At 39.5% G+C, this 11,014-nt stretch overlaps 1 protein-coding gene across 1 annotated transcript in view; it reads right to left on the bottom strand.

The window, feature by feature from the left end:
• LOC309496976 (protein NLRC3-like) overlaps positions 1 to 11,014 on the bottom strand; it is a 69,824-nt gene that overhangs the window by 23,479 nt on the left and 35,331 nt on the right. The gene's annotated exons all lie outside the window — the stretch shown is intronic.

Genomic DNA, 11,014 nt, shown 5'->3' with positions numbered 1-11,014 from the left:
AATTTTTTTAAAAACTATCTTGTGAATTAAATTTTTTTGATAATTCATATATGGTTCTTGGGGGGGATTGGAATTGTACATTAGATTTTACACTAGACCGAAATAGTGAAGAACCGTATCCTCAGTCTGCTGATTCATTAAACAGTATTATAAGGAAATATGACTTATCTGATGTTTGGAGGGAAAAACACCCAACAGTAAAACAATACACTTGGGTTAAAGCCTCTCATGACCATATTAGTGCTGCGAGGTTGGATAGGTTTTATGTAAGTAAAAATAATTCTAATAGGGTTTTAAAAGCTAATATTTTTCCAAATGGTTTTACTGATCATCATTTGTGCATGATTGAAATGAGTTAAAAAAAGTCACAGCGTTCTAGTTATTATTGGCATTTTAATTTGAAATTATTACATGACTCTTTATTTTGTGAAAAGTTTGGGTTATTTTGGTCTAAGTGGCAAGAGCAAAAAAGTGACTACGAAGATTTAGTGCAATGGTGGGAGATTGGAAAAGCACAAATAAGAATCTTTTGCCAGAACTATACAGCCCATTCAAACAGACTTGTAAAGGACACTATCAAAATGAAATCGAAGAAGGAATTATTGAAGAAAATTCAGAAGAAGTGTTTTTATTAAGAGAAAAAAAGACTGTTTTGGCGTCCCTGTTTAATGAAAGAGCAAAAGGTGCTTTGATAAGAGCCCGTTTTTCCTCAATACGAGAAATAGATGCTCCGAGCTCTTTCTTTTTCAACTTGGAGCGGAAAGAAGGAGAAAGAAAACTCATGTTACATTTGATTACAAACTTTCTAATGGCCGGTCCCCTGGCATTGATGGACTACCCTCTGAATTTTACAAACAATTCTGGGCTCTTTTAAAAGATGATATACTTGATGTTTTTAGATTTTCTCACAGGAAAAATTAACTGCCAACTAGTTGTAGAAGAGCGGTTTTATCTTTATTACCCAAAAAAGGTGACCTTGGACTGTTAAAGAACTGGAGACCAGTAGCTCTACTGTGTACTGACTACAAGATTCTAGCTAAGTGTCTTGCAAATAGGTTAAAACATTTTTTAGAGTATGTTATTAATGATTTTCAGACATATTTTGTGCCAAAAAGAACAATAATGGACAATCTGTTTCTTGTGCGTGATATAATGAGTTTAGCAAATGCTGGTAATGAGGATGTGGGTTTTCTGTCAATTGATCAAGAGAAGGCTTTTGATAAGGTGGATCATTTTTATTTATTTGAAACTCTTAAAGCTTTTGGTTTTGGTGAGAACTTTATCTCTTGGATTAAACTGTTATACAGTGGAGCTTCTGCAATGTTAAAGGTTGGAGGTGGGTTAAGTTGTCCAGTCTTGGTTCAGAGAGGTATAAGACAAGGCTGTCCTTTGTCAGGACAGCTGTACTCTCTAGCAATTGAACCTCTGCAATGTAAACTCAGGGAGAAACTGCAAGGGTTTCTAGTTAAAGGTTGTGAAAACAGGCCAATCACTCTTTCGGCCTATGCTGATGACATCACTGTTTTTATTAGAAGTGAAACGGATGTAGGGAATTTGAAAAATGTTTTAAATGTTTACGAAAAGGCTTCATCAGCTAAAGTAAATTGGGAGAAGAGTGAAGGATATTTATTAGGAGATTGGCAGGGAAGGACCCCTCCTGTGCTTCCAGGGGGAGTTAAATGGGGAAGACAGGGTTTGAAAATGTTGGGAGTATTTTTAGGAACAGATCAATATAGGCAGAAAAACTGGGAGGGTATGGTGGAGAAAATGTGTGACCGGTTGTCTCGATGGTCGTGGGTGCTGCCCCAGCTATCGTATAGGGGCAGGGTATTGGTCACGAACAATCTGGCTGCATCTGCATTATGGCACAAAATGAATATTCTGGATCCCCCAGAAAGTGTGGTGGAAGAGTTACAAAGAAAGCTAATTGACTTTTTCTGGGATGGACAGCATTGGAAAAAATCTGCTGTACTTTTCCTACCTATCCAAGAGGGAGGACAAGGCCTAATGGACATTAACAGCAGAATAAAGACATTCCGACTTCAAGCAGCACAAAGATTGCTGTATGCGGAGCCGTGCTGGGCTGATACGGCGTGTGCTGTGTTGAGGAAAATGAACATTTTCAAGTATGATGTGCAATTGTTTTTAATCAACTTGGCCAACATGGACTTGAGGAATGTTTCCCCTTTCTACAAGACAGTTTTAAGAGCATGGACCTCAACATTCATGGTCAAGAGGGTGCTCTCAAATATCGGACCCTGGACAGAGAACGAACCACTTTTTAAATAACCCGCTGATACCAGCACCGGCACTGGAGCCCAGAAGCATCCAGAATGTAATGGCAAGAGCGGGGTGTACAAGAATTGCTGACCTAAAGACTGGTGAAAACTGGAAAATTCCAGAGGAGATGTGCAATAAGACAGGTATCAAGTCCATAAGGGTAAAGAAGAGAATAATGGATGGAACTGTCTCTGCATTGCCTTCTGTCTTCAGACAAAACCCAGAGGAAGACGAGGTTCCTGAACAGAACGGAGGGAGTCTCTTTCCCCAAGTGGAAGTCTCAGCAGCGGTAGATGAGGAGCCAGAGGAAGGTTCTCTTCTACATTTCAGGACTCCTGTGCTGGAAGGTTTCGAGACTGTCTCAAAAAAGGCCATGTACAATATTTGCGTGAAAGTGTCCCATTATAACGTGCTCAAGGATTGTAAGGAGACAAAGTGGTCAGATTTGTTCGGGCCGGACTCGTCCCCTAGAGGATGCTGGAGGTCCCTATATAAACCTCCTATAGAGAAACGCACGGCGGATCTCCAATGGAGGGTTGTTCACTGGGCGGTAGCTACAAACAGGCACGTGGCACACATTGACCCCACTGTAGGGAAAGAATGTCCTTTTTGTGGCACTGAGGAGTCAGTAGATCATTTGTTTTTAAATTGTTTAAGGTTAAGAGGATTGTTTCAGATCTTAGATGGGTGGGTCAGAGATTTTGGGGTAGGGTTCAATAATGATTATTTTTTTTTTGGACCAAAATATGTTGCATCAGACAGGAAAAAAATCTTGTTAATTAACTTTGTGGTTGGAGGAGCCAAGATGGCAATATGGTTAACACGGAAAAGGAAACTGAAAGGAGAGGGGGAAGTAGGTCCTGAGGTGGTTTTAAAGGCACTTATAGCAACTAGAATCAAGGCAGAGTTTGCTTATTTTAAACTAATGAATAATATGGACAGATTTGTTGAAATTTGGCCTTTGAATGATGTTTTGTGCTCTGTGGATTTTGAAAATGAGCTGGTGTTAAATTTATGAGTTTAAAAAAATAAAAAAAATAAAATAAAATTGTATCCAATATTTTGTAATGTTTATAAGAATGGTTGAGTTTTTGAGTGGGTATATATGTGTATTTATCAATGTACATCTGTGAAAAATAGATGTTTATGAGGAATGTCTATATTGTGGAAGTAGAAATAAAGGTGTGTTAAAGGTCTCTCTCTCTCTCTCTCTCTCTCTCTCTCTCTCTCTCTCTCTCTCTCTCTCTCTCTCTCTCTCTCTCTCTCTCTCTCTCTCACACACACACACACACACACAGATTACACACACACATTCATCTGTTGTCTCTCAGGCTGTGGCACACACACACATACACACACACACACACACACACACACACACACCAACATTACACACACACACACACACACACACACACACACACACACACACACACACAGGATAAAAATAATCCTTTATCATAAAGGTCCTTGATGATACTGAGACTCCTAGAATTAACGAGATAGGAAAAGAGGACCACTTCTCTATACTGCCTTATAAACATCAATTAAAGAATTAAAAACATTCTAAACATATCTGTGTGTTTTTAGTGATGAATACGACTAGATATCTGGGCTGGGTTTCCTGATAACGTTGTCTCTTAGTGCGCTACGGAGACTCTTAAGGTATAACTTAACTAAAGGTATACCATTACTAGGCGTGTTCCCCGAACTATACCTTAGAAAGCTGCTTAAGATATACCTTGTGCGACGTTACCAGGTGCTGTCCTTGGCGATGGTTGGTATCGATGGCTCGAGAATCAATTAATCTCTCGTGCAGGGGCTGCTTTACTGCATTATGCGAGAAAGCACTTATACATTTTTTGGGGGGAGAACCAAGATGGCACACGGTTGGTTGGGCTCTGTGCTACTCTGCTGTGCCACACGCCATACCTGAACAACGTTGGATATGGCCGTTTCACCATCTACTATTCCCTCCTGAAGTTTGGAAACGCACGCGTAATAGGCTTGCGCACCAAAGTGGAGCTGGGTGGCAGGAAGAAAGATAGTGGGCGCGCTATAATGTATCTCTCCTTTCTGGTCCTGTTGGCGGGAGACATTTACATTTACATTTACATTTAGTCATTTAGCAGACGCCTTTGTCCAAAGCGACTTACAAATTAGGACAAAATTCAGCGAGTCATCATAAAGAGGCAAAAGCAACAACAACGCAAGAAGTGCTCAAAATACGAAGTTCAGGTATTATTCAGAGTAGCATAAGCCTGATAAGTGATGTTTCAAAGGGAAAGGAATTTTTTATTTATTTTTTTTCTTATTTTATTTTTTTTCTATAAGGTTAAGTGCTCACGGAAGAGATTGGTTTTCAGCTGTCTTTTGAATGCAAAGACATCCAGCTTAATCCCGGCCCAGACGCTGACTGTACGCCGCGGGTCCATGCTGCCGGCGTGGGGCCGGGTCCCGGTGCGGAAGCAGGGCGGGGAGCGGCAGGCAGGATTGGCGAGCGGGCGGGAGCCTCCACGGCGAAGCTTGTGCGTCATCTGCGGCGGCCGGTGGACCCGGAGGTGGTTGGCAGATTTCCAGCGCGAGACAGCTGTGGGTGCTGCGTCGACCAGGCTGCGGCGGGGGTTGCGCCCGCGGATGGCCCGGCGGACTGCTGAAGCGACCTGGCCCAGAGTTGCGCCCTTCTTTTCGCGGATTCTTCTTCTGTAGACGAGGCGGAGGAGGCCATACTGGACACGGATATAAAATCACTATGTGTGCAAGGATCCAGAGGCGCTCCTAACCGTAAGACTGACTATACTAAGAGTAACGTCAATAAAACTCATAGGGCCCTATCTTGCACCCAGCGCAATTGACTTCGTACAGCGACGCATGTATCATTCCTATTTTGCACCCGCGCACAGCGGACTTTTCCCTCCACAGAAGCACGTCGATTAACTAAGAAATACACTTGCGCTCCCGGGGGCGGTTCAGCGCAAAAAGGAGGCGTGTTCCGGCGCAAACGTTCCGTGCTATTTTGCACGTTTAGAAAACAATTCCGCCACTAACCGAAAAAATCTAGTTTAAAGTCAGTGGCGCGTTGCGCATGTTATTCATATGCTATTTTAAGGGCGCATGCTTGGCCATAATCAATGTAGCGTGTGCACAACGAGAACGTCGGTCTCCTCGGCTGTGAACCGCTGCTGGCGCGAATAGGAATCCGCTATAGAATAAGCGCATCTGCTCTTAAAGGGAATGTGACATGACGCTCTGATTGGTTTATTTCACGTTACGCCCAAACCACACCTATGAATAATGAAGCTACTTCAGACCAACCCATTTTAGATTTGCGTCGGGTGCAAGAGTCATTTATCCCACTGGTATAATAGCAACAGCGCCCAAGACCCGCCCACAAAGTTACTTGCGTTTCACGCTTGATACTTGCGTTTCAGATCGTTAAAATAGGGCCCATAAAGTAAAGTATAAACGAAACAAACAGGGACACTACTGATAATATAAAAACTTTGCAGTCACAAGCAATAATAAAGCAGAGACAATATTTATTTTTCCAGACAGTAAATCATGCGAAAATAATCTGGGATCCTACAGTAAAGCCTAAGGGTATCTTGGGAGGGCATTTAAATATTAGAAGCCTGTATCCAAAATGTGATGAAATTAGAATTTTGCTAATTGGTTCCAATCTTGATTATTTGTGCATAGGTGAAACATTGATGCATGATAAAATCCCCACCTCAATGATAGATGTGCCTGGATATAAGTGCTATAGAAAGGACAGGGTTACTGGTAGAGGAGGAGGAGTTCTGGTTTACATTAAAGACTCCCTTAAGACCAAGGAAGTCCAATTAGAAAGTCTGTGTGTAAATGTGGCTCTATCCTCACGCATGATGTTTAACATCCTTGTAGTGTATAATCCACCATCTAGCTGCCTACAAACTTTTTATCAAAATTTGGAAAAAATTCTTAATCTTTTAAACCGAACAGTGAGGTTCTTATTTATGGAGATACTAATGTTAATTGGTTAAATATATCCAGTAGGAAACAACTCAAAGAACTAACATCAAAATATGACTTTCATCAATTTGTAAATGGACCCACTCGCTTGACAAAAACATCACAGACAGCAATAGATTTAGCTTTCTCAAATAAGCCGGAAAGAGTCTTAAAAACATACAATCTGGTGTGTGGCTTATCAGATCATAACATGATATTAATTTCCAGAAAACTCTAAAAAAAACATCTAAATGAATATAAATATGACCGAAAGGCAACCAAGTTAATAATCCCCCGCAAGGATCTTATTAAATTTGAGAATGAGTTAGCAAACACTAATTGGGATGAAGTCTCACAACAGTGTCAAGTGAACGAGTGTTTGTGATATATTTACTTCTACAATGAGTAACATTTTAAATAAGTCCTTAAAACAATGTAAAAGGCCACAAAGAAAAGTACAGCTTCCATGGGTAAGTGATGCAGTACGACAGTTAATAAAAAAAAGAGATTTTGCTTTAAAAACCTATCTTAAAACCAGATATGACACAGATCTGATGTTATTTAAAGGTTTATGAAATCAAGAAGTGGCAGATTTGCGCAACTTAAAAAGCAAACTATTATATGAAAATTCTAACTGAAGCTAAAGGAAATTGTAAAGCAATGTGGAAACAAATTAACAGTCTAATTAAACCTAATGCAAATACAAATAATTCATATGAACTAAAATGTGAAGAAAAAAAACATATCAGACCCTGTCCAAGTTGCTAATGCTTTTAATCAATTTTTTATTAAATCAGTACAAGATCTTGCTTCTAATTTTTAGATGACGAGCCCAATAGGGGCAACTTAAACATATTGTCATCAGCAAATGAGAATTCCTTTAAAATTAGAGAAGTGGATCAGGCAGTGGTACTGAAAGCTATTTCAGACCTGAATACTAATTTATCCAAAGACAACTACAACATAGATGCAACTTTCCTCAAAAAATATCCTCAAATTATCATTCAACCTTTGACCCACATTATAAATGTCAATATTAAAACTGGAATATTTCCAGATGCGTGGAAAAAGGCACTGGTTAAACCCATCTTTAAGTCTGGGAATACCACAGACGTTAGTAACTATCGACCAATAAGTCTAGTTCCGGTAATGTCAAAAATACTAGAAAAAATTGTTTCAGAACAGCTAACACAATATTTAGAAACACATCAGTATATACACCCTCAACAGTATGGTTTCAGACAAAACCATTCTACTGAATCAGCCATCTGCGCATTATTGGAAAATATTGTGCAGCCGCTTGATAGAGGAAACATCGTGGGTGCAGTATTCCTGGACTTAAAGAGGGCATTCGATACAGTAAACCATAGCCATCTTATCTCAAAACTGTCATCGTATAATACTTTCACACCAGGCATTATCATGGTTCGAGTCATACTTACAGGGCAGAGAACAATGTGTAGTCATTGATCATATAAAATCTGCCCCATGTAAAATTAAGACCGGAATCCCTCAGGGAACCATACTGGGGCCTGTCCTCTTCAGCCTGTATGTTAACGGGCTGCCTGAAGTGTGTCCTGAAGTTGGCCTTCAGATGTATGCCGATGACACTGTGGTTTATGTGTCTGGTAAAAGCTTAAACTTACATTTTAAGTAAACATAAAATCTTACATTTTGTTAATTTTGTTAATCTTAGACACATAAAGTTGTTTTTTAAATGTTTGACTGGACTTGCACCTGAGCCACTTTGTAAATTTGTGAACAGGCTGGAAACCTCCAGATCAACAAGAGCGGCTACATGTGGAGACTGTAAAGTTCCATTTTGTAAAACATCTTTTGCCCAAAATGTTTTTTCTGTGAAAGGAGCCAATCTGTGGAACTGTCTTCCTACAAATATAAAGACTTTAACTAAACTGTCCACCTTTAAAAAACGAATAAAAGCCTGGTTCATACAGCAGCAGCAGTGTGATCATGCCATATGAGATGTGTAGCTGGGTGTATGTGAGGTGTGCATCTGTGTGAGTTCGAGTGAATGTGTTTATTTATTATACTTATCTTTATTGGTGCTAACTGGTTTCTGGACATTTCATTGTATTCGCTGTAATTATTTTATTTTTTTCATTATCTTGACTGTTAAAAGCTCTTCTAGGGACAGGTGTTGCGAATTAGCCATGGCTATAAACACTGTGATACATGCATCGGATTGTTCTTTATGTAATAATCTATGTTTATTTTGTATCTGTCCCTATTCAAATAAACAACAAATAAAATAAATAAAATAAAGCGGTGTTCTTTATAAAAGAAACACTTCAGAAATAGTTGAAATTGCATTTATTAGGACTCATGGGATATTATAAAAAGTAATCCAAACTATAATAGCCTATAATAGCCTAGCCTACATATTTAAAAATTGTATCATACAACCCCAAATCAGAAAAAGTTGGGACACTGTACAAATTGTGAGTAAAAAAGGAATGGAATAATTTAGAAATCTCATAAACCTATATTTTATTCACAATAGAATATAGATAACATATCAAATGTTGAAAGTGAGACATTTTGAAATGGCATGCCAAATATTGGCTCATTTTGGATTTCATGAGAGCTACACATTCCAAAAAAGTTGGGACAGGTAGCAATAAGAGGCCAGAAAAGTTAAATGTACATATAAGGAACAGCTGGAGGACCAATTTGCAACTTATTAGGTCAATTGGCAACATGATTGGGTATAAAAAGAGCCTCTCAGAGTGGCAGTGTCTCTCAGAAGTCAAGATGGGCAGGGGATCACCAATTCCCCCAATTCTGCGGCGAAAAATAGTGGAGCAATATCAGAAAGGAGTTTCTCAGAGAAAAATTGCAAAGAGTTTGAAGTTTTCATCATCTACAGTGCACAATATCATCCAAAGATTCAGAGAATCTGGAACAATCTCTGTGCGTAAGGGTCAAGGCTGGAAAACCATACTGGATGCCCGCGCTCTTCGGGCCCTTAGAGGCACTGCATCACATACAGGAATGCTACTGTAATGGAAATTACAACATGGGCTCAGGAATACTTCCAGAAAACATTGTCGGTGAACACAATCCACCGTGCCATTCGCTGTTGCCGGCTAAAACTCTATGGGTCAAAAAAGAAGCCATATCTAAACAGGATCCGGAAGCGCAGGCATTTTCTCTGGGCCAAGGCTCATTTAAAATGGACTGTGGCAAAGTGGAAAACTGTTCTGTGGTCAGACGAATCAAAATTTGAAGTTCTTTTTGGAAAACTGGGACGCCATGTCATCCCGACTAAAGAGGACAAGGACAACCCAAGTTGTTATCAGTGCTCAGTTCAGAAGCCTGCATCTCTGATGGTATGGGGTTGCATGAGTGCGTGTGGCATGGGCAGCTTACACATCTGGTAAGGCACCATCAATGCTGAAAGGTATATCCAAGTTCTAGAACAACATATGCTCCCATCCAGACGTCATCTCTTTCAGGGAAGACTTTGCATTTTCCAATATGACAATGCCAGACCATATACTGCATCAATTACAATATCATGGCTGCGTAGAAGAAGGATCCGGGTACTGAAATGGCCAGCCTGCAGTCCAGATCTTTCACCCATAGAAAACATTTGGTGCATCATAAAGAGGAAGATGCAACAAAGAAGACCTAAGACAGTTGAGCAACTAGAAGCCTGTATTAGATAAGAATGAGACAACATTCCTATTCCTAAACTTGAGCAACTTGTCTCCTCAGTCCCCAGATGTCTGCAGACTGTTATAAAAAGAAGAGGGGATGCCACACAGTGGTAAACATGGCCTTGTCCCAACTTTTTTGAGATGTGTTGATGCCATGAAATTTAAAATCAACTTATTTTTCCCTTAAAATGATACATTTTCTCAGTTTAAACATTTGATATGTCATCTATGTTGTATTTTGAATAAAATATTGAAACTTCCACATCATTGCATTCTGTTTTTATTCACAATTTGTACAGTGTCCCAACTTTTTCTGATTTGGGGTTGTATATTGCTGCCACAATAACCATTTAATTTTTTTACATGCTTTCATCGCTTTCCCATTTTGTTCGCTGAGGTGGAGCTGTGATGAAATAGTGTTCTTGTAAATACTTCCCAGCATTTCAGTAATAAAAGTGTACATCTTACATACGGTACTCGGTAGTGATCAAAAAGGATTTAAACAGTGAATTTTGAATCTCGTCTTGTAAACTCAGAGATTTGGATTCAGACGGCAATTAAATTCCCACACGACCTGTTTGTCAAAAAACAATTTGGCCAGGGATTTTTATGCGGGTTGGGTGAGAAAAAAACACTGATATACCCCTGTAAATGTTTAAAATTTTTAAAATACCGTACGAGCCCATGATAAACAATTAGCATCCGAATAGGACTTAACTTAACTGAACTAACTCACTGGCCATTGAAAGCGCTCCGCAGACGGTGCAGTCTTTTAGAACAACTATTCGCTGTATCGCTGCCATAGTTTGAGCAAACTCCCCACCACAATCATTCCCTTTAAATAGACTATTAAGCCTTTAATGGTTTGGCAGCTGATGTACCTTTTGGATAATATAATAAAAAATCTAACAACAATCCGTATAATGACCATTTTATTCTTTGCATGAAAACACTTGAATTAGCCTAATTGAACACTGTCTGGGTATATTAAAACTTCAGAATTATATTAGTATAGACCTGCAACAGTGATAAGGTAAAGCTAAGAGTGGTCCAGACCAACCTTC

The sequence above is a fragment of the Leuciscus leuciscus genome (assembly GCF_965113295.1).
Source record: "Leuciscus leuciscus genome assembly, chromosome: 4".
Classification (NCBI taxonomy): domain Eukaryota; kingdom Metazoa; phylum Chordata; class Actinopteri; order Cypriniformes; family Leuciscidae; genus Leuciscus; species Leuciscus leuciscus.
This window is presented reverse-complemented; position numbering and strand designations above follow the sequence as displayed.